The sequence below is a fragment of the Larimichthys crocea genome, chromosome VIII (assembly GCF_000972845.2).
Source record: "Larimichthys crocea isolate SSNF chromosome VIII, L_crocea_2.0, whole genome shotgun sequence".
In the NCBI taxonomy this organism is placed as follows: domain Eukaryota; kingdom Metazoa; phylum Chordata; class Actinopteri; family Sciaenidae; genus Larimichthys; species Larimichthys crocea.
Window position 1 is genome coordinate 29,719,313 of NC_040018.1, and position 23,325 is coordinate 29,742,637.

Below are 23,325 nucleotides of genomic sequence, written 5' to 3' on the forward strand. Positions count from 1 at the left end.
CTGGGTAGCTCAATAAACCAATAATTATACATATTTGTTGGTTATGATATTTCATATTAATCTGAATCTGCAAAGTAAATAAGCATTTAAATTGTCGTGAAGTATAAAGTAGCAGAAAATGGAAATATTCAATTACATTAAAGTACCTCAAAATTGTACATAGTTACAAGAATAAAAATTCAAAAGCGTTTCTTTGCTTGTCATGGTAATGGCAATATACAGTATTGTTAGGTAGCACTCCCATTGCTCTTGCATACAGCTCTCATGATGGCATTATATCCAAACGGCAAGCTCTGAGTTAAGAGATTTTAAATGGTATCTTTCGCTTATGTAGGAAGAAATGCTATTATTTTAAAGACTGACTCCCAAACTAAGAGTTCACCCTCTCCGTTTGGAGTCACAACATTATTTAGACTTCATTAGTCTGAACCGACCCTATAGACCAGAGACAGACCATACAAATGTCAGCAGAAAGACTCTCCAGATCCTTACTGTGTCTTTCTTTACGCCGATGAAAGCTGTTAACAGATCATGCGCTGCATAAAGTCCTAATGCAACTTATTTTAGCATACATGAAGTTGAAAAGTCATCTAAGATGGCAGCACTTGTGTGTAGCCAGCTGTTCCAGCCTGAACCCGGAGTGTGAAGCGAACCCTTCGCCTTTAGTCAGACCTTCAGGGGATTTCATTAGCCAGAACCTCCACACAAAGAAAGCAAGTGCAGTCACATGCAATGAATTCATCAACGCCCCATGTTTTTAACACCCCTGCCACCTGGAACACAAGGCATCGACCCAATTTAATAGAATATGATGGAGCCAGGGATGATCCTTTAAAGATGTCAGCAGTAAGGGACAGAAAGAAAAGAGGCCGAGGCAGAGAGAAGAGGCCTTAAACTGGCACTCTGCTGAAATGAAATGTCGCCTCTTTGTTCCTTAGCCGCGGGTGCTAATTGGACCTAGCTGTGGGGAGGAAAGCTGCCGCTGGGCTCCTGTCTGTCACACCTGTTGAGTCATTGTCTCTCACATTGATCAGACAGGAAGTTGGAGTAAGAAGGCTTATGCCTCAGTGGGTGCGTGGCAGAAACGTGGTTCAATTTCCTTTTAGAGCTCCGCCGCTGGAGGTGGAAATACCAATGGTGGTCAGTGGTCAATTTGTCCATTGATTAGCTTGCACTAAAGGACGTATGGATCATAAAGAGTTGGCTTGTTCACATTCTTCAGACTTCAGTCACAGTCTCTCCTGCGTCTCCTCAGCATTGCATAATTTGATGTCTGTCACTGCTGTTCTGCCACACGTCACGTGAAGTCAGAATTACCTTTTGGAACACTATATGTAATATGAAGCAGTGATGCATTGATGCAGTTCTTTCAAAATGATACCAATGTTCAGTGATTTCCCACCTGAGCTGGCAAAATACTGCTGGTGCAGGTGAAAAATGTCCATATGCATTAAGGTATTTCCAAATATTGATGAACAATGTGCAGCTGATTGGAGATCTTGCCAACAAAATCACAGGTTTAGTAAGACTGCTTCTCACAAATAATGTGCCATGTGTCACATGCAACTTCTGCAGGAGCTAAAATGTGCAAACGATAAGGAAGAACCAAATGGATCTTTTAGTTTAATCTTAAATGTTTTCATCATTTTTAGTCATAGAAACTGTGATGGATTGGTCTAAAAACAATCTGTGTTCAGTTAGTGGTCAGTTCTCAGGTAAATGCATGATTTGTTGTTAGGAATTAAAACAAATTAAGACTGCACTAATGTCCTTATTTATCAGAAGCAGAATTACTTTATTAATGCCCGCAGGGAAATAGTTTTTGTTACCGCGGCTCCCAAACGGTGAGATAGCAAGAAAACAAAACAATATACACGTATACAATATCCTATTTTAACACATGTATAAATAACAGTTAAATAAAACCAGTAACAGTGAACTATGCAATATTATTCCTTATAAAATGAGCATACAGCCACTTTCAAATTCCACCATTTGTGCTTGTTTTCAAATTGTTTTTGAACTTATTGTTTTTTATTGCAAAATGCAAATTATGTAGAAGCTTTTCATAAAACAAATACACACAACCTGGACTTGGTCGGAGTCTTCAGACTTTTTACTTTAGCCACAAACTCTTTTTACAGACTGGTTATTAGACTTCTGCTGTATGACATTATTTGAAAGGTCCCGTGTGGATTGGAAATGGAATATAATATGCATAACTATGTTTGGTGTATTATGACCTGTTTTTGTTACCAAACTAAACGCTGACTCCTTTTTGTGTGTTTTTCGCGTGATTACACTAGTTTCTAACTTCAGCCTATGGGAAGGGGGAGAGTGAGGCGAGGGGGTTTCAATCAGCAGCTGATTTCTGCACACTGATCCTTTTAAGACTGTGATCTTGTCACCATCTGGCATTCACGATCTTCTTATTTTAGCTCCGTGATCTACGTGGATACAGGTTTATATGATTGTATTGCATCACATCATATACTGATTTTTTTAATTTCCATGAAGCAGATGTTGAATTTCTGTAAACACTCATATGTACATGCATGTCTACATATATACACTTATCACACACAATGCTACACACACACACACACACACACACACACACAGTGCAGTACACAAACACAGCTTAAGGCTTAGGAGCCCGCTTCCACAGACTCTGGAGTGTGATGCTAATGATGGAAATTAATGGAGCCTGACAGCACAATCTGCTGCCCATTGTCTCCCAATAAACAGCTTTACAGTCCACATGAGCCACATGAGGGGACGGGAGGGTTTAAGCTGAGAGCTGAGACAGTGAGAGCAGGAGACACAGGGGCAGGGTGGAGGGTCAGACCTCAGGGGACAGCGCTGATCCTGAAGTGGGGATTAGCTCAATTAGAGAGGCACTGTCTGATCAAGATGCAGGGTTCGATGGTACCTATGCTGTGTGTGTGTGTGTGTGTGTGTGTGTGTGTGTGTGAGCGAGGCCTCCGTTATTAGAGCCGACTGTTGCCATTATTTGTTGCTGATGCAGCTGGGGTGAATAATAGTCAAGATGATGCCTTTTTGATTCCCTGTGACCTCCTGCTCAGATATCCGTTCATTGTCATACGTTTCAATGGTAATTAATCTGCGACGAGTTTTATCATCCAAACCATAACGGTTCCATGAATATTTCAGTGTGCTTAACCTGTTTTATCAGTAAAAAAAAAAAGCAGCATTTAAAGATTATTATCTTAAAGACATTTAGTTCCAGTTCTGTATGCAATGTGCAATCTAACAAATACAGAACGCACATATAGAATATTCATTTATTTTTAAAGACTTCACTGAGGTGTTTAAACTAATTTATCACGTCCCCGTGCACAGAAAAGATTCATTTGTTTCCTGTAGTTTACAATCCATAAAATCCTCTTTTAGTGCAGTTTGAGAGTAACAAAATAAAAAAAGAAACAACTAGATGCTATGTTAGATTTTATTTTATCCAGTTCTGTGTGTGTGTGTGTGTGTGTGTGTATGTATGAGTATGAAGAGACAACTTTCATTTATTTCGTTCTAGAAAGACAAACAAATTGCCTTGATTCTTTTTTGTTGTTGTTGATTTTTAATATCTATCTAGAATTTTGCAGATGACGGGTTAGAAGACAGCAAAAACAGAATAGAGACAAAAGACAAAAAAACAAAATAATTAAGTTTATTTAAAGAGAATAATTAAGCGAAATAATGAGGTGGATGGCACACTGTGTATTTCGTTGTCATTTAGCGAGGTGAACTGAGAATGGCTGCCATATATCAGAATATGTATTTAGATTGTCCATCATGCCATGGCAAACTTTCTTCCCAGGTCGCAAACTGAGAGAACTTAAAATCACTTCCACACACATAAATGTGTTTTGTACTGAAACACTGTGGTTTAGTAGGAAGAAAAGTCAAATAATGAAATCTCCAGACCTCAAAGCTGTACATGTCAGAAAACTACTTAAATATTATGTTAAATAATATATTATTATGGTAAAAATTCTACAGTTATAGAGATGCCCGGAAAAGGTCGGTCAGAGAGCGCTCTGCAGATTACCTGGATTCCTGACCCTTGGACTGAAGCCGTCATATTGCAAATATATTTTATTATATTCACTCTAATTTTTGTATTATTGTATTTCAAGTAGATTTCCTTCAATTTTTATTATTGTCCATTTAAAAATGTACCTTACAGTTATAAAGAACAAGAAACAAATCCTGTTCTTTCATAATATTTAATAACATTTATAGACAGGGGTGTATAGTTTAAGTTTTCATGTGCATGAGTTGAAGAAGTTCTTTCTCAGTTTAAAGGAACCTCAAAGAAAATTTAAAACCAAAAGTTTGAGGTGTGAAAAAGGCCGTGCCAGATCCTCTGATCAGCTGTGAAAAAGCGGCACAATAAAGTAACTCCACAGTAGGCTCAGAGTCTTCCTCGGGCTCGGCTTTGTTACCGGCTCAGACTCGAGGCTCAGACCGTCACAATATGTTGGAAGGCGAAGCCGAGTATCAGCGGTGCTCAGAGGAGCTTTCCTGCTCAAAGAGCCGCGGCTAAGCAGCAATGAGACCTGCTTTTCCTCCTCCGAGGAACAATGAGCTCATTAAAGGAGCAAACAGATTATCACTGTTTTTCAATAGAAGCTCCTAAAAGGAGTCTGGGGGACCTGGCAGCTCCCAGCAGGTAGAGATAAGACACATGCACATCTGGCCAACCTGCTGCTAACTAACTACTGCGTGTGTCAGTCTGCCTGTTTCAGTCCAGGATCATTTAGTTTGTTCCCTCATTTGTGCATTTAAATAAGACATAACCTTTATCTTAACTTAGAAAACACAAACTTTACAATATGAAACCTGCTTTTCAGGATAACATCTTATAAATACAAAGCCATGGATGTGACAGGTTGGTTCATTTGAGATTCTTTTGTGGCGATCCAGTGACTAATTTTGTCAGTTTTTATGAGAAAATGTTTTTTATTCTTTTTTTTTATAGGAAGAATCTATACATTTGTGCAACCATGCAGAAGATGTGAAGGGTGGAAAGGAGGCAGCAGCTAGTACTTACGTCAAAGTGTCTGACAGAAGTCATTGGGAGGTAAGTGAAAGAGAAATTTCAACACTTCATGCGTCTGCATGCCAGCGAAGGTCTCCAGACACCAAGAACACAAGCACGTGATTGCATTGGTTTTATATCCAGCCCGTAATGGAGCTTAATTTGCACTAAGATCAGGTTTACGATGGCTGATTAAACTTATGTTATATTTCAGTGAATGCTGTCTGTCTGTAGTTTAGGGCTCGAGAGAGAGAGAGAGAGATGAAGGAAGCAGAGAAAGCAATAGTTGGCCAACTAGAGGCTTGTTGCAAGTCAGACCAAAGAAGAAAGTGTTAATCACCCAGCCAAATTTGAATGATTAAAAATATCGACATTCATCTCTGTCTCTCTGCTCAGGGTGGCCTCAGCGTGTCATCGAGCCACCCTTTAAGGACCGCCCACAAAATCCTAAGACTGACAACTAGTGAAAAACTGTGGAAAAACTCCACATTTCAGTGATATATCGTCTTTTCACAACTATTTTCCAACATATTTAATGTGCTTGTAAAGAAATCTCAGAATTTACTTTACACGGAGGAAATCCCAAAGAAAGTAAGAAATCCAAAACATTCACAAAAACCTTGGCGATGGAAAAAGAGTTAGAATGCAAAATCATCAAACAAGCTTCAAAAGTGTCACATAAGAGCTGAGCACCATGGAGACTGAAACAAAGTAAAGGAGATTTGAACCCATTGAAGTCCATCGGGCGCTTCAACCAAGAAGTCTGAAACTCTTACTTTGTTTTCTTACGGTTACGTCTTCGTATAATATGTCCGCACCTGTAGAAACTCTGAAATCTACAAACTCACTGAGCTGAGCTCCAACAGACCCTTGTCTCGCTCGTCTGAATGGATGTGTATTGGCCGGTAAGTCCTTTTCATCAGCATGTCTTTGTTAAAGTCAGCCAGCTAGTTGACAGGAGATTCCTTTTCCTCTGTTGTTGGAAGTTATGTTAACATGAGTTGGGTTTATTAGCCCTCTTTTAAATCTTAAATATATTTTAAAAGTATACTAGTCGATCTGTTCTTTTGATTTCAGTCCAGTATGATTTTTAGGACCTCTGATGCATCATGAAACGTCAATATCTATGATCGGTGTTCATCGGTATTTCGTTTTCGCTCATCATTTTTCTCAACGGTCGACATGAAAAAGACAGATTATCTGTTATGATGAGACTTTCCCAGGAGCAAATTAAACTTGAAACAGTTAAATCTGTACGCTCTTGTATGAGGAGGGGGTTGCGGGGGCGTATAATAATAGCATAATACACCAAAGCCTCTTAGTGGATATTTGTGTTTGGCTTTGAGTTTTTTGCTATCAGATCTATTTGCTGCCTTAAATCTCCCCTTTGTGGCACGACGAGCGAAGCTTAATGACTCCTTTTGAACTGCCGATGTCCCCAGGCAGAACGGCTTCGGGAATGTCAACCAACTAACCTTTAGTCTCTTTTCCCACATGCAGCAACAGTGAAGGGCATGTAATACCCATCTTTCGATTCTTCTTCCACCGCCTACGTTCATAATCACACGTGCAAACATGCAGCACTTATTGTAATAAACACTGACATCATTGAACACACACCTAAGACTCTGCCTCTTATGTGTAAGGGTTAAGAAACGTGTTCCGACCTGTTTGAAAATGACTTCAGATGTGCAGTGATCCTGCTAAAAACATCTTTATTTATTATTTGAGACCTGACGAGATCATCTGTAGATTTCCAGCAGCCGATCGTCATCTATAATAAATCAATGATTGCCTGTCACGCAAGAACTCTTTGACCGTTTCCTAAAGATTTGCCGTCCACGACACACTCTTCTGTTCTATAGCAGCTCCTTAAGTGTCTCAGACACCAGCTGGTATTGACTTTGGTCAAACAGAGTGTTTGGCAGTTATTCAATGATTGTATATCGACTTTTGGCGGCGTAATTGACATTAATGTTGTTATTGTTTCGTCATTTTTTACAAATTTCTGTCATCCAAGTGAATAATTTCAAGCATATCATAATTAGTTATTATGGTTTTGACCTGTTAGAATGGAAAACAGCTGCATCGGACATAATTAATGTGTAGTCTATCATGATTTATATCTTATCAGGTTTAAACTCTACCTGCTCTCCTTTTGTGTTTCAGTATTTGTATGGACACATCTCCCCGTTCTCCCGTGAGATGAAAGAATCTGGTTTTATCAAGGGGCATAACGAAGGCTAATTATAGCTTTATGTGTGTGTGGATCTTATTTTCATAGTTCTGTTCCTCGTTCCTCGTCAGTAATAAATGCATTGTGTGCTCACCATGTTGGTTACTAAAAAAATAAAACATGTAAATTGAGACAATCGAACAGGTTTTTAAACTTTCAGTTCAGTTTACAGAGCAGCTTCCTCGCTCCTGCTTCAGCTGTGCTTACTGTGACTGTGCACACACTCAGTTTGATGATTATTGACATTTCAGGCGTGCACGTTTTCAGATTTACTTCCAAATTTTCCAAAAGTTCCAATTGGCAGAGTGATGTGAGTAACAATGTGATAATATGTGAATTAATTTAATTATAACAGAAGCAGGGAGAAAGCCCTCCTTCTGTTCTTAATTAGAAAAATACAATGAGCGCTATGCACAAACTCATCCAGTAACTAAAATTTTTTGCTACGCTGGTCTGTTCAGCTCAGACGCTGTCTAACATTGAGCGTCTGATTCCCTCGCTCTCTGATCTCGGATTGTGTACATGGCCTAAGGAAGAGTTCAGAAAACCTTCACGGCTTCACGGAAGTCATTTGAAATGCAGAGTGTGTTTTTATGTTCTCTAAATGAAGCATTCTCCGTGTTGAGACTTACAGAAACTGTGTTTTGACAGTGGAGAAGTCAGTTTGTTTCATGTGTCTGCTGGTTTTATCAGCAGGTTTAAAATATAGATTTTAAATATAGATTCATGTATGTTCTGTGTAAACCATTTCAAACCACCAACCTGCACGGGCGTTACCCCCAAAAGCAAAGCATCTGTCAAAGTGGCTGCTGCTGGTGAACTTCGGGCGGCAGAGCTGTGCACGTAAACTGTTTCATACCCATACCGTGGTCAAAGCTGAGGCGGCGAGTTACCGTGCTGTAAGTTTGGGTCCAGAGGAGACACTAAATTTCTTGCCAAAAGTTCGGGATGGTTTAAATAATCTGACCACACGTCTGTCTTGTTTACGACCTGTTTAATGGTCGACTGAAAGTTGGCTTCTACTTTGGATGTGGGGAAATGTTGGCTTGGTGTGGATGCAGAGAAAAACTGAGAAAAACAAAGATGCATTCTCATATTTCTACATTTCATGATGGACACTGTCTCAGTGTGCTGCTGCTGTCTCCTGGCCAGTTGAGCTCGTCTTTCTGGATGTGACAGGGAGAGTGAAAGAAAGGGAGATCATGTCGGATCATAACGGACCCACCACAGCACAGAGACCTCCCTGCCGATGAGCAAACACCACTACAAATGGCAGAGCTGGCTGGACAATCGCTGTGTGAATGGGAGCTAATTAGCTGGAGTCTAATGCCAGTTTACTAACACCTGTATTAGCGTGCTCGCTCAGCGGGGAGTCAGGGCTGGCCAACAAGCGCTAATCCCTCATAAGCCCAAAGTACTCCTCCCCAAGAACCTGCATTAGCATATTCTGCTTCAGCCAGCTGTTGGCAACCTAAACCCAGTGACGAGCTGAGGGGAGAGGAGGAGGGTTTGCATCAGGTTACCTGTGCATCAGGTTCCTAATGTAAATCAGAATGTTTCCCAAATTCAAGGAGTCGGAAGTTGACATTTTTGTACGTAAATACATCATTACAGCACGCAGTCAGTCCCACACACACCGTTCAGAGCCCGAAACCTGTTTCACAGGATGACAGTCGTGTCAAATCGAAAACATCTGTGAAAAGATATTTCAAGCTCCGGACCATGTCCTGGATCTTCTCCTTCTTTTCTCACATCTCACAAAGCTCCAAGCACTTTCCAGGCCCCCCTGGGAACCCTGCCGTGTGTGTGTGTGTGTGTGTGTGTGTGTGTGTGTTCACTTTCAGTCTCATTCCTTTGCTCCTGCTCTTGCATCCTCTCCCACTGCCTGGGTGGTGGAGTGATTACCCCGCTCGCCGTGTGTGTATCAAGGCGAGTGCGATGCCGCCGTGTGTGTGTAAGGGATTATCAAGCTTTAGCATTAACATCGTGACTGGACTGGGCTACATTCCCTCGCTCCGCTAATAATTTGAGGGGAGGAGAAAGCGGCCCGGTCCATTAGCTCAGTCTGTTTGCTCAGGAGTCGGCCGACTGTGATCCCCTAATTTCTCTCACCGATTCCAAGAGGATCTCCGGCTTTTGTGGCGGAGGGACGGGGGAAGATAAAGGATGGGACTGAAGGGGCACACAGAGAGAGATCACCGTCCTCGGGACATTCTGTACACTTACCAAACTAATCAGTGTGTGTAAACACAGAGACACGTCGAGGGCTGGCGGCTAAAAGGCCGGGGTCTTCAGGGTTGATTAGGAAGAGCTGTTGATGGACCACACTCGGTGTCTGCGCGCTCTGATCTGCAGACCACATGCAGTTTGGCTCATGTGTCGCTCTGTTCTGGATGATTGAGGGTGTTTAAAGAGGCTCAGGGTGGATCTGTTGTGGTCTCTGGTTGATCTTCCGAGTTCTGCACGGATAAATTTGCAGAACCTTTTTCAGATGTTTAGTCCTGGATTCTCTCCTATAGAAGCAAATAGAAATAAATGTTTTACTTAATTAAGAATACAGGAAATCCGATAAATGTACGTGCATGAGAAACAGTTTGGTATTTTATGGTATCAGCTTGTTTGATTCTTTCATTCCCCTGCACAGTTGTTGCAGCAGTACTTTCCCTTTTTTAAGTCGACGTCATGTATTTCTGGGCCAGCTGGTTATGAACCCAGTTACACTTTCTGGAGGCACACAAGCTGCACCATGCTCCTGTCTGCGGAGTGTTCCTGCTTCATGTCACTGCAGATACTCTACTACCTAAAACTCAGTTTACCTTACTCTTATCTATGTTGAGCTTTTCTAGCCTGCAGAATGTATCGTCTCTTAATTTGATTCATTTGGCAAAGTAAACAACAAAACAGTTAAAAGTTTCTGCCACTGTTGCAGAAAGTTCTTGCTCATGGTGGGAATTGTTGGGTCCGTAAAGAATATAAAGTGTACGGTCTACACCTGCTCCGTATGGACAGTGTCATGAGATAACTTCTGTTATGATTTGGCATCATTTAACTCTAAAGCGGTGTGCACATTGTGTATACTCTCAGTATTTATCAGAGAAAGGGATTCAACCAATAGTGTTCCGTTAAAACACCGTGAAGAGGCCGAGTAGGCTCCTACCGTGACACGTAGGTCCAAAAGAAAGTCCGCGGTAAACTGGCATAACTTGACGAACTGAACGACGCAATATGAAATGAGATAAGTGCTGAGATGATGATAAGTTACTAATTTTAAAACTGTGACACGGTCAACGGAAAATATCGGAGCCTCTTCGTCCAGAAGCTTCCACCAAGTGCACAAAAAGAAAAGACCACAACAACCTGTGCCAATTACCAGAAGCAAAGTAACTAAGTAAGTAACTAACATAGGTGTAGTAAGTATATACACACATTTTGGCTCCTACGAATAGAGGGTGACATTTCGGAAACGTTATGGGTGAAATATTTTTCTTGCATTCAAAATATTTAGCGCATCAACCAAATCTCTAATTCTCATATTCAGTTATTTCTTAAAGCGTTCTGTGAGAGGAGCTGGAATCAGGTTTGTTGCCGTGTTTCTCTTTTTAGCTTACTAGAAATCCAGATTAGTTTTTCGAGGCCGTGGCTCACTTTGAATGGGTCTGAACGAATAGAGGAACTGTGGAGTGGAAACGAACCAACAGTAAAATGAGTCTTGACACACAGAGCTTGTATTGTAATAACCCATCAATCATCGGATCCTAATCCACGTCCCGGGGGGGAAAGTCTTCTGTCAGCACACTATGACTCAACATCGTCTTCATTTTAAGTGGACATCAGTTCAGATGTCACTATCAATTCCCCGAAGCCACGACCTCTCCTAATACCCCTCACAGCCAATTAGGGGAAGTAATGGTAGCAAAACCTTCAATGGCAACGCACAGCAGCTAGTTAGAGCTACACATGCTACCAGTGGGGACGGGGGCTAATGGGCAATCACAGGGGGGCTTATGTTGCAAATCAGCCCCGATCCATGGAAGTCTACTGGGGATTCCTGTCCAGTGTAGCCTCATTCTGGAGCTTATGATCCAGTAATGGGTGCTTTTGGTGGAGATCTGAGAGGGTCCAGTGGGAATATGGTGTCACACTGGCCCAGGCTTCCTCAGGCTAAAAGGCGCTTTGATAGGCAAAGTAGTTTGGCACAGAGAACATGGAGGAACAGGTCCCCGCTGATAGGAGGTGTCACTCCTAACTTGTACAGGAGCAGTTGACTCAGGACAGACAAACAGTCACTGACCTTTCAGCAATTTAACGAGATTTTTTCTGGGTTAAATACTTTTTGCTTTATGGACTCATTGAAGTTGGTGTGAAGTGAATTAACACTGATTTAGATACTTTTTACAACATTTTTCTTTTTTGGATCTTTTATAAATTGGTGTTAGAAATAAGTGAGAAAACTGCTCAACATCTGTATTCCCATCACCTAGATATACCGGAGACTGCCACTCAGTAGCCAACAGTGGATAACTGGAAGTTACACTCTGGAGTGTGTGTGTGTGTGTGTGTGTGTGTGTGTGTGTCACATCTTCTCTCTGGTCGGCCAATTTGTTTGCGAGGTGTGTGAAACCTGACGGACAGATCATCCATCACGTGATTATCAGCTGATTTTGATCCTGGTATTGATCTGAAATTTTTATGTTTTGTATTTTAAAGGGTCGTCAGCCATAAAATGGTGCAAAATCCACGTGGGACTCGCACAGGAGAAAGACACGATAAAAAACAAATGAAGAACACAAACTGCTACAAAGTGCATTCATCCTAATCTTTATTATTTATTAATTCATTAAGTTGTACATTTGTTCATTGACAAGATCTCACAGATCAAACAAGACAAACAAGTTATTAGAAATGTCATCAAGTAAGAACTTTTACGAGTCTCTCAGTGGAATGACTGTTGGCACCAAGCAAAGTCTTCAAGTGAAAGTTAGAGGCCGTAGAGATAAAGTGTTTTATTATAAACACTGTCTGTACGAGGCCTACGTGGACCTGTAGTCACATGTGTGAGCAGACATGTTGACATGATTGAGAAATTGACCGTGATCTTGTCTCATTGCTCATTATTGATCACTATAATCCTATAAAGGGAGCCCAAGCCCTGTCCTGTCCTGTGTGTATACTTGTGTTGTGTGTGTGTTTGCGTGAGAGGGGTGTTTAGGCTGAGTTACGGGGGTTTATGCCGTCTGTTCGTCCTGTCAGCGGACGGGTGGGTGTATGGTGAAGAATGGTGAAGGCAGGTGGTGTGACTAAAGCGAGGACTGGACCGAATTGGGCGGATGCAAGGCTTTAGCCGAGGGAGGAGGAGATGGGACAGGGGTGTCACCAGTCGACAGGGCCTGTCCGGAAAAAAAACCCAGCGCCGCGCACCACACCCACCCAACTGTTCCTCTTTCAGCACCCCTTCTGCCCCGTTTCTCCCTTCTCTCCCTCTCTCCCTCTGTCTCGCTTTATCTCTCTCCCTCTCTCCTCCTCTTTTCTTTTCTTTTCTAAAAAAATGCATTGTTAACAAAACGGTTTACAAACCCTGGCTGGTACATTATCCACGACCGCCTCCTGTGAGATTGATTTAGGCAAATGGATTCAAAAAGGGAGGGAGGGAGGGAGGATGGAGAGGGGGGGTCGCCTGGAAAAGGATGGAAAAGGAGAGAGTGAAAAGGGGTGTGCTCCTCGGTGCGGCAGCTTTACAAAACCACCACATGGGCCACGTTGAATATTCCCCTTTTTCTCTGCATTTTGAGAAGCCATACATTAAACGCTCATTATACAGCCTTTATGTGCGAGAGAGAGGGAGGCACCACCTCCGCGAGGGCCCGAGCGGGGCCGAGGATGGACTATGATCTCCCCTTGCATATGCATGCATGGAGCATCTTTAGAGGCTTTCTGACATGTATGATATCATCATGACCGAGAGATTTGACTTTCATAAAGCCCCCGCTGCAGGAGGGTGTGTCTATTGCGAGGCAAATTTTTTACGGTGTGAATTAGATTGCGTGCAATGTTTAATAAAGTTTTCGGAGGGCTGCTGCTGCTGTTAGCTTTTCTCACGAACTGGTACACGAGGTTGGAAAACTCTGCAGAGTGCATTCAAGTCTTTGATAGTAAAACCTTAAAGTGACAATGAGCGTGTACGAGAAGCTACCAGCTTCTTTTTTTATTAGTTTCTCTGTTAAAGAACTGAAAAGCTGAAAGTTGGCAGAGCGTTTGGCTCTTTCTTTCTCGGACACACTTCAGCTACGGATGATTTTCTTTCACTTTTACTTTTCATTTGACTTTTTAACTATATCATTTCACTTTCAACTCCACTTTCACAGTCCTCTCTTCTCTTTTTTTTCCAACAATAGGATCCTTTTCCAGAGGTGTGAGTGTGTGGAGGGAGGAGGGGGGGCGAGCCAAAGGTTGAACTGGGCATCCTATCATGATAAATCACTGGTTAATGAGGAGTCCATTGTGTCTTCTCACATTGTGTCCCCCTCCTCCTCCTCTCCTCCTACCCCTCTCCTCCTCCTTCTCCTTGTGTCCCTTAGACCGCTACCTTTGGGTTGTTAAGCTGACACAGATAATGAACTGGCCGCTTTGAACTGTCCCCACAATATTGACTGGTTGCACACAGCAGATGTCTCGCTGGCAGAAAGCAACTGGTAAAAGCACATTAGGTTAACAAAGAGAGCTTTGCTTTGCAGGGGTGGGGACCGGGAGAGGAGGGTGGTGGTGGCAGAGAAGAAGGGGGTCTGCGTGGGTGTGTTGCAGGGTGGAGGGATGGAGAGGGGGGGAGCAAGAGGGCAAGCTTCAGAGTTGACAGATCTGGGGGATTATATCAAAACAACACATTTGTCGATTATAGGACGGAGAGAAGAAGCGTCAAAGAGGCGACGTGTTTTTGAAAGAGAATATCTTCACGGGCTTGCGTCATGTTGTCGACGTGCTTTGCATGATGATGATGATGTGGTGGTGAACGGTTCCAGAGCAGAAAAAGTGCTTTTTAAAACGGTGAAATAAAATCTGCCAACGACTGACTCGCATTAGAGGAGCCGGCGTGTTTGCAACTTTCAGCTCCTTCATTACGAAACATGTCGACTAGATTTTGTCGTAAAATGTCAGATTTTTTTTGGAACTTTTTCTGCAGTTTTTAATTATTTTATATGGCGATTAAAAGAGCAGACCTAATTTATTTTATTTATTTTTTTAAGATCATGCTTGAGTTGAATAATCCATCATATTCAGTTTGTTTTTGTCAAAGTTAGAAGTGGTTACAGAGGTTAGGTGCATCTTGATCTGAGTATACTGAAATAAAAATAACTTTATCTTTGCACAAAAGTTATTTTCATGTCTCATGGAGACATAAATGGATGTTGGAACAGTGCACAAAAATCTCTGAAAGTGACCAGTTATGATGTAAAACGTGCAAAAAAAACACTTTTTAAAGATCACAACTCTGCACCAATGAGTTCGTTCATTTTTGTTCCGCAGATAACAAAAATGATTAACTTCGTTCTCGTCGTCGTTGTTGTTGTTGTTCAGTGAATGCAGCAGCGCGGGGGCCTGCGAGCCGACTGGTTTCTTTCTGGCAGTGGGGACGGGTGTCTAATGGGTCAATAATAAGCCGTGACTAACCGTCTCCCTGAGGAGCAGCTTGGCCAGACACACACTCACAAGAAAGCAGCAGAAAGGTATGAGCCACCAACACTGATTACCATATAATTGCAGCCATTGTATTTGACATGGAGAATTAGTAGCCCGCTAGGTGGCTAACTGGCCTTTTATTCAGCTACGGACTGGACAAAAAAAAACACACACACACACACACACACACACACACACACACACATACACAACTCATACTGGATGGAATATGCATATATGTGCACACATTTATTTCTGTTGTGACGGAAAACTCAAATCTCAAGAACTTTGGAAGAAAGACCAAAAAATTGTTGGAGGAACATTAAATTCTTCCATGAACGAGATGTTTGAGGTTTTCGTTCGACGGTAGTGACTTTGATTTAGAGGATTCAGTAGCAGAAGAGCTGCTTTCCAATCAGAGAATCTGATGAATGAAACGCTCGGCTTCAGATTAACCTCCAGCCTCTCTCACACCTGTTTCCGTCGAGCCGCCGCGTGGAATCGAACCAGAAACTGGGAGAAAACATCTTTGCCGTTTGAACCGTCTTGAGTTCAAGGATCAGTGTTCATACACGGTGGATAATCTGCCATGGCCTATTCAAATTCCTCCTTTCCACTTTGAAAATTACACACGCCGCCAGTTGTGAAGTCGTGAGCTTTTCCCACAAGGAACCACGTCCCGTCCTCAGACTTTGAGGCACGGGACAATTTGATTTTTTTTTTCTTTTTTTTTTTTTTCTGGCATTCGAGTCAAGAGGGTTAACAAGACCCGCTGCCATGGAAGTCCCTTCACCCCACGTGTGGCTAAACGATCACTTCCCTGCGCGCTTCACATCGCAACAAATCTCTTTTCATGATCACTTTTCACTCTTTCTCTTTCTTGCCTGACTGGGTCTTTTTAAACTGAGAGAGAGAGAGATAGAGAGAGAGAGAGTCAGGGAGAGAATTTCTTTCCCCTCTTAAAGGTTTTTGTGTGAGGACGGCTGAGTGAGCGTCCATTATAGAAAAGGCCCCAGACCACCACTGGATGACCCTGCTAGGAGCGACAAAACCCAATTGGTCACGGCCGCCAGCAGCTAATGGGCCAGAGAGGAATAGCCCTGGGTGGGTAATGACTGTATTCTCTGCCTTTCTCTTTACGCCCTTCTGGTGCCCTCGTACCCCCCCAGCAGCCACCAGCCCCGTTCCCTCCCCGTACCCCTTCAGCCAACCCTGGGTACCCCCACCGGCCTTCTCTGCTAGTGTCATCCACGCTAACACACACATCTACACAATGCTGTTGGTCACAGTGTCCGTCTGTGTGGTGGTGCACTTGGCAACAGATGCTGCAGACGGATCAGGCCGAGGGAATCAGGAGACCATATGTTTGGATAAGACATGGTCCTCCTATTTTTCCCACAGAGCGGAGCTGGATGGAGAAGCTGCTGCAGAAATTAGAGTCTTAACTCGTGTTCAGTCTAACAACAATACAGAAAAATGCAAAAAACACAGACTCCCACGTTGAGGTCGGAGCCCAACTTCCACATCATAACTTTCCACCTTGCATCATGAAACATACACTGCATCCTCTGTTGGCCCTGAAGGTTTGCACTGGATGTAAATCCTGACCAATATGAGCATGTTTCATATTTTTAAGATACTAGCGCAGCAATATTTCCCTGAACATGACCATAAAAATGTTGGTATTGATGCGTGAAGCTAATTTTGGATCATGATCTGAAGTTTTCATCCATCCATCTGTCTGTCAATAAGCTTCTTTTGATGCATTGCTGTTGTAAGTAGTAGGCAGCCAGTTGGTTTTTGCTGGTTCAGTGTAACCAATGAAAGAGGGAAGTGGGAAGTTCAGAAATAATTTTCATATGAAGCTCCCGTGATGTTTTTGTGATGACGCCGACCATTTCATCGCAGCAAGATTAACAAGAGTAAACACCTTTTAATTATTCAGAACTTTATTTCCATTTGATCATATAGCAAATCATTAACACTGATAAATGTAACAATAAAGCCCATGAATGTGATTTCTTTGTAACTGTGGTTTGATCACTGGCATTAATGAGCATTTAAATTTTGATTATTGTCACGGATAAATATGTGAAATAAGTTGGTCAGTGCTTTTTTTTTCCTGAAAGGATGTGATGCTAAAAATAGAAGCTGAAATGTATTTTCAGTATTCTAAATATTTTTTTTGTATCTCAGGAAACTTTAATTTAAAGGGCCATCTCGCTTCCCAATATAAATAGAACTGGATGTACAAGAAGCTGTAAACTGTAAAGAGTGAGAGCAGATTTAACGGATCTGTTCCCGTCAGAGCGTCGCTGTGTTCCAAACCCTGTGATCATATCTCACCAATTAAACATTAAATCCGTGAGCAGACTGAATAAAACCAGGCTGTCTGCTCTGCTGAATATTAATAACGAGATTTGTGAGAACATTTCTTTCCCTCAGACGAGCTTCTCTAGTTCCAACAACTCCGACAGGGTGATACATCATTTTTTAAGAGTTGCATTCAAGTTTGATTGAAGCTGATCAACTTTAAAGTTTTCGCTCAGGACCTTCAACATTTTGGATCAAGCAGCTCTTGAAAAAAATCAGGTGCGCCAAATTTAGAAGGTTTGTTAGATACATATTTAAATTCACGGATCAGATCAGACTCTGCGCTCGGCTCCATAGTTAGTTGCATAATATTTAGAATGATTTGCCTCGGCTGGAAGAGACAGTCGCCTGTTTGTAAAAGTGCAGTTGACGATAAGGCACTTATTGGCAGGACAGTTGGGGGGTGGTGGTGGTTGGCAGCAGATAGGAGGAGTAGATGGAGAAGGGAGGAGGAGGCGGAGGAGGTGGTGGTGGTGGTGGTGGGCAGGTCACACTGGCTCCATTCAGGCCCTAAGACAACACCACACAGAATGATAGACTCCTCAGGATTGTTTGTCCCTCACAGCCATTCTCCCTCCTGTCTCCCTCAATGGCACCCTTAGCCGCACATGAGAGGCTCTCACAGGTACCAGAGAGTGTGTATATGTGTGTGTGTGTGTGTTTGAAGGGTGGAGCGGGGTGGTGGAGGTGGGGTTGTATTTTAGAGATAAAGCCTCCTAGTCCTATGGTTGATTGCCCCGCTATAGACACTCAGTCAGCGGCTCTGAAAGGCTCCCTCAGACACCAGTGAATAAACTCTTACTCTTACGCTTCCATACATCACCCTCCACCCTCCTCCTCTGGCAGATCCACCCCCTCCGACTCTCTCACTTTGAATTTTCTGGGGGATTTGAGGCACAACCCCACGAACCCTCCTCCTCCTCCTCCCTCACTCCCTCCCCGAAGTCTCCACACTTCTCTTTAAAAAAAAAAAAAAAGTCTTTACAAACCTTCATGACTCACAAAATGGACAGTCAACATTTCCATATTGATCACTGAAGGCTCAGCGCTGCTGTTTGGATATTCAGGACATCTTGAAACACGATCAGGGTTCATTTATCTGATCAGATTAGACGTGGATAGTGTTATTTCGTGGCTTCCACATTCCTCTATTTGTTCCCGGCTGTATGATCACATCCGATAGTTTGGGCGCTCCTTAAAGTTTAAAATCTGATCCGGCAGGAAGCAGCAGTGCTGCCCTCTGTCAGCCGTCTTCCTTCCCGCTGACACATGCAGAGGGACGTGGTCAGGTTATCCCGGCGGGCTAACCATTAGCCGGCCCTAGTTAACGCTGTTGTGGCTCCTGTCAGCAGCTTCCTGTCTGTCCGACACTTATTGACACGACAGGATGAGCTGACTGATTCATCCTGACTGATCACAGGTGGCAAGTTACTAAATGCCTTCAGTCAGTTAACAAGTAGGCAGAGTTTTCTGATGTACTCGTGCTTTGCTTTGAGACCTTTTTGTGTTGGTAGTTGAGGCGGATTCAGACTTTCCACTCAGTGGAATATTTTATTTAGTTATTATTTACTATATTTCAGTAAAGGAGATGTGACTGCATCTTCAACCAATACCGTGCCTGACTAGGCATAACCCTGAAAGAGACATGACATGGTTATCATGGTTAACTAGAACCAACACTGAAACCATGGACTGTATAAAACATGGACGTAGTGTCCGGTTGTCCGCAGGTTTCTGGAGAACCGTGGTGAAACTCGGAGTATGATGGCTCCACCGGCTCCTGGCTAAACCAAAAATAAGAACATGACATGGAGCTGTATGTTACCCAAACAAGCCACCTGTCAATCAAAGCGTCCACGCTCTTAATCCTGCATAACTTTAAGCCTTAATATAATGTGAACAGGTGAGTTGTATATAAATTCACCCTCAGTACAGTTGTCATGAACGGGGAAATTAGCTACAGAGACCAAAACTGTTTTTTGTACCAGGCTGTAAACATGTTTATTTCTGCTGTGAAGTTGGACATTTGGACATGGGGACTTATGGAGACTGACTCACTTCTGGAGCCAGCCTCAAGTGGACATTAGAAGAACTGCAGTTTTTTGGCACTTACATGTTGGCTTTGTTGTTTTTGGTGTGGTTGTCTGGTGTTTTGTTGACCCACCCTGATGTTGTAGCTCTGTGACATCAAGCAAATTTAAAGGTGCAGTGTGTAAAATTTGGGGAAAATATTCACAACTATGTTTTCATGCATGTACAATCACCCTTTAAAAATAAGAATATTAACATTTTTGTTACTTAAAATGATCGTTCTATATCTACAGTGGGAGCGGGTCGTCTTTCATGAAGGCTGTATTTAAACAGTGTTTCTACAGTTGCCCAGAACAGGAAAAATTAATATTGACTCTAGAGTCCTTAAAGTGTTGTTTCTCCTTTGCAATAGGAAGGTTGCACCGACTAGACCACCGACCAGATGCAACTAAATTCTACACATTGGACCTTTAATCCTTCATCTGATCTCAAAAATCCTCAAAACTTTATTAGTTATTGTTTATTTATTAAAACATTTAATTCAGCACTGTTACTGTTACTAATGGAGTATATTTCCACGGTGGTTGCACAACTTTCACTGCTGCAGCTGTCCGATAAACGGCAGACGAAGGTTAATTATTCTGTTGACGCGTCTTTTCTGAAAAGTACAACTGAGCACAGATCCAAACAGGATTCTCAGCAGTGTAGAAACTGTGCAGTGAAGATGAACAGGGAGTCAATGCGGCCTCAAAGACCTGGGCGGTGAGTCTTTCCACACAGCGGTTTGATTGACACTGTCTGTCACAGGCAATGAACTCAACCCTCTCTTTCTTTTTCTTTTTTAATCCCCCCGTGTGTGAGGGACATTTAAAAACAAAGTTTTACAGTTATTCATCATTTTTTAAATTTGTTTGACTGCTAATTAGCCTTCCTCTCTCCCAACAGTGTCGCTATACAAACATGCATTTCCATTCTTAAACCCCTGACTTCCCCAGTCACTGTCATACATTTACATTTTCTAACCTTTACATGTAAAACCAAGTGGCCGGAGGAGCTGAATGTTGCCTCCTTATGGTGCAGCCTGGTTTTAAAGCCATTCATATTCAGCCTCAGTGTGTGTGGAGGTGCGGGGCTTTGCATATTCCTCAGTCCTCTGGGACCTCAGCACAAGCTCGGGCCTACCTTTGTCTGCAACCTCCAGCCTGTTGGACCTCGGGGAGTTTCTTTGCTCTGATCAGACCTCCGTTTAAACAAGTGAAACAAAACCAGCATTTAAACCCAACCAGGTTCTCCTCCATCAGAGATTTATTTGCAAGCTGTTGCCCTTCTGCTCCTGGTCCGACGGTAAATGCTAATTACTCGGGTCTTTACACCATTTCCTAATCTGGACTTTCACTGCAGAAAAATCAGAGTTTACCTGCTTTTGTAAAGTTTTAAATCAAACTCTGCACGGTGTAATAGTGAATTTTCTAAATGGATATAAAGATTTTGTCCAGATCTTTTTTTTATTGAGGCAAAAGTAGGTCAACAGATTACTTGTCTTTTTTTTTTCCTCCTCCAACTGTTATTTTCTTTTTAAAGACACATTGAAGCACTTCAGAATCTTCTTCAACAATAGATCTAATATAGGCTCGCCCTGCCAGCCCTCTCCCTCACCTCTGTTTCAATCGTCTCATACACTTGTGAGGAACTATGGCTAAATTAGTCTGCTTTGAAACGGAGAAGTGCCTTAATTAAAACTTCAAATCCCCTCCTTCTCTTCTCATCCTCTTTCCTCCGCCGCCGCCGCGTCTCATCCAGAAGAAGAGGACCCATCGTTGACTTGCACTCCAAGGCCTTCACTTGTTCGCCAGCCTCAATAGAAACTCCCCGTTAGATACAATGACCTTGCAAATTAAAGGAGTGACTGTCCAAATTAAATCAAGCAGAGGCAGCCCCATGCGGGCTCTCAGCCTCAGCTTAGCCTGCTCTCCCCGTCCAACACCACCCCCCTCCCCTCCAACCCTTCAGTCTTTCTCATAAGCGAGAGGTGAGCAGAGGGAGTGAATGGAGGTTTTCTTCGCAGTCCTCCTTGAGATGCTACTTCTTGCTAATTAACTGGTGCTCTTTGTCATCTCCTGTGTGAGCATGAAGGACCTCGAGGGGTCTGAATGGAGCTTTCTCAACTGGCAACCCTCGCCCAACTGTCTCTTGCTCTCCTGCACTCGTCTTTCTGCTCCTTTTGTCACATGTTGCAATAGCGAATGAATTGATAGTGCTTTTATTAATTAGTTTTTCCGTGTGCCGTCAACGCCGTTATCCGTCATGTGAGGGTTTTTGGGCCGATTGTGATCATGTGACATTTTTTGCGCTCATCGGTCATTAAAAGAAATTTCATATGAAGGAAAAACATCAACTTCAAAGTGTGTGTGTGTCTGTTTAAATGTGTGTGTAGGCTCTTTGCATGTGAATGCAGCCATGATCCCTGGACCCAGGAGACGGCCTATCATGGCCTGTCATCTCTAATCCTTGAAATATTGTCCCCAGCTCAATGAATGGTGTAAAATTGGAACATATGTGTCATTATTCTGTAAATCTTTCATTATATCGCGATCGCCTGTTTTGTCGTCTCGCCTGCTTTCACACACCGTGCAATAAGATCTTGCAGAAACTTCTGTTTCTCAGCTTGCATGAGTAAAACTATACATCTGCCTCCGACAACAAATGGTATCTATAATTTCCATCTGCTGGGATCTCGGAGATTGTTGGACACACGTCGTAAAGCTAACAGGGTTGGACTCCCAGACTGTGACACTGAGATTTGCTCCCCCGTTGATCAATTAGTCTCCGCTTGTCCCGCTGTATCTGCCTCAGAGAAAAGAAACTGTAAAGATCCATCAAAGCGTAGACACAAAGGCAAAGGCGATGGGAAAACGTTAAAGGGGAACCGTGGCCATGGATAATAGCTGGAATCGCGCTGTCCCATGAAAACTAGAAAGTAAAACAACCGGGGATCAAAAACTCTGTGTGTGGCGAGGCGAACAATGGGTCAGAAGCTTCATATAAACAGAAGGCGAGGTTTAAGAGCAGGTTGAGCTCATTCCGTCCTTAACCTGACTCAGACTTTACCAAATAAAAGCAGGAACGTCTCTGCTTGAAGCTTTACCTCAAGTGATTTCTCTTAAACACAGTGAAAGTTTCAAATTCCTGCTCTGCGGCTTGTTGTCTTTGGAGTGGACTCTCTCTCAGGCCATTGTGCTCTCCTTGACCTTAAGTGTCTTATCATTTGGCCCTGCAGAGCAGAGGTCACTCTGCAATAGGTGACCCTTCCCCTTGCCTGCTCTATGTGGCTTTTGTGCAAGTACAAGAGCTCTCTAAGGAAAACTCTTGAGCTAAAAATAATATACAAAATACTCTGAGATAAACCTCAAAGATTCAGAACAAGATTTATCGACTTGAGCAGTCATCTGTAAAGTTTCTGAATGTTTTGGGTCTTCCATGTTGTTTCTGGTGGACTGGCTTAACCCCACATCCTGGTCATGAGTTCTTCATGAAAGGCAAGTTGCAACCCCGGTGTCTCTTTGTTCACTCAGCTGATAGAACAACATTAGAGCAGTTCTGCGTCTCACTGTCTCTGATCTGGATAAACTGTGTCGTTTCTCGCTCATTAAGCTCAAAATGGCTCAGAGCTCAACATGGCTGCTAAACCTGCAGAGAGAGGAGGCGTGAAGAAGAAGAAAGGGGGAAATGGACTGCAGAAGATGGTGAAAGGGAAAGACGAGTGATGGTTTGGAGAACTGACAAGCAGAAGGGGGGAGTTAAAGACTGCTGCAACAGAGGTCACCTCACCTACGGCCTATTGGATCACTCATAATGCAATGATGGGATCAATTACAGGCCACACTGGGACTGAGAACCAGCACAGGCCAGTGGCTCCAAATGGCTGTATCTGACTTTGACTGCTCCAGGAATC

General features: G+C 42.8%; 1 long non-coding RNA gene across 1 annotated transcript in view; it reads left to right on the forward strand.

The window, feature by feature from the left end:
- LOC113746335 (uncharacterized) overlaps positions 1-23,325 on the forward strand; it is a 40,889-nt gene that overhangs the window by 4,621 nt on the left and 12,943 nt on the right. Inside the window, exons 2-3 of the long non-coding RNA XR_003462760.1 lie at positions 5,003-5,104; positions 14,868-15,016. This is a non-coding gene — a long non-coding RNA (uncharacterized LOC113746335). The remainder of the gene's footprint in view (positions 1-5,002; positions 5,105-14,867; positions 15,017-23,325) is intronic.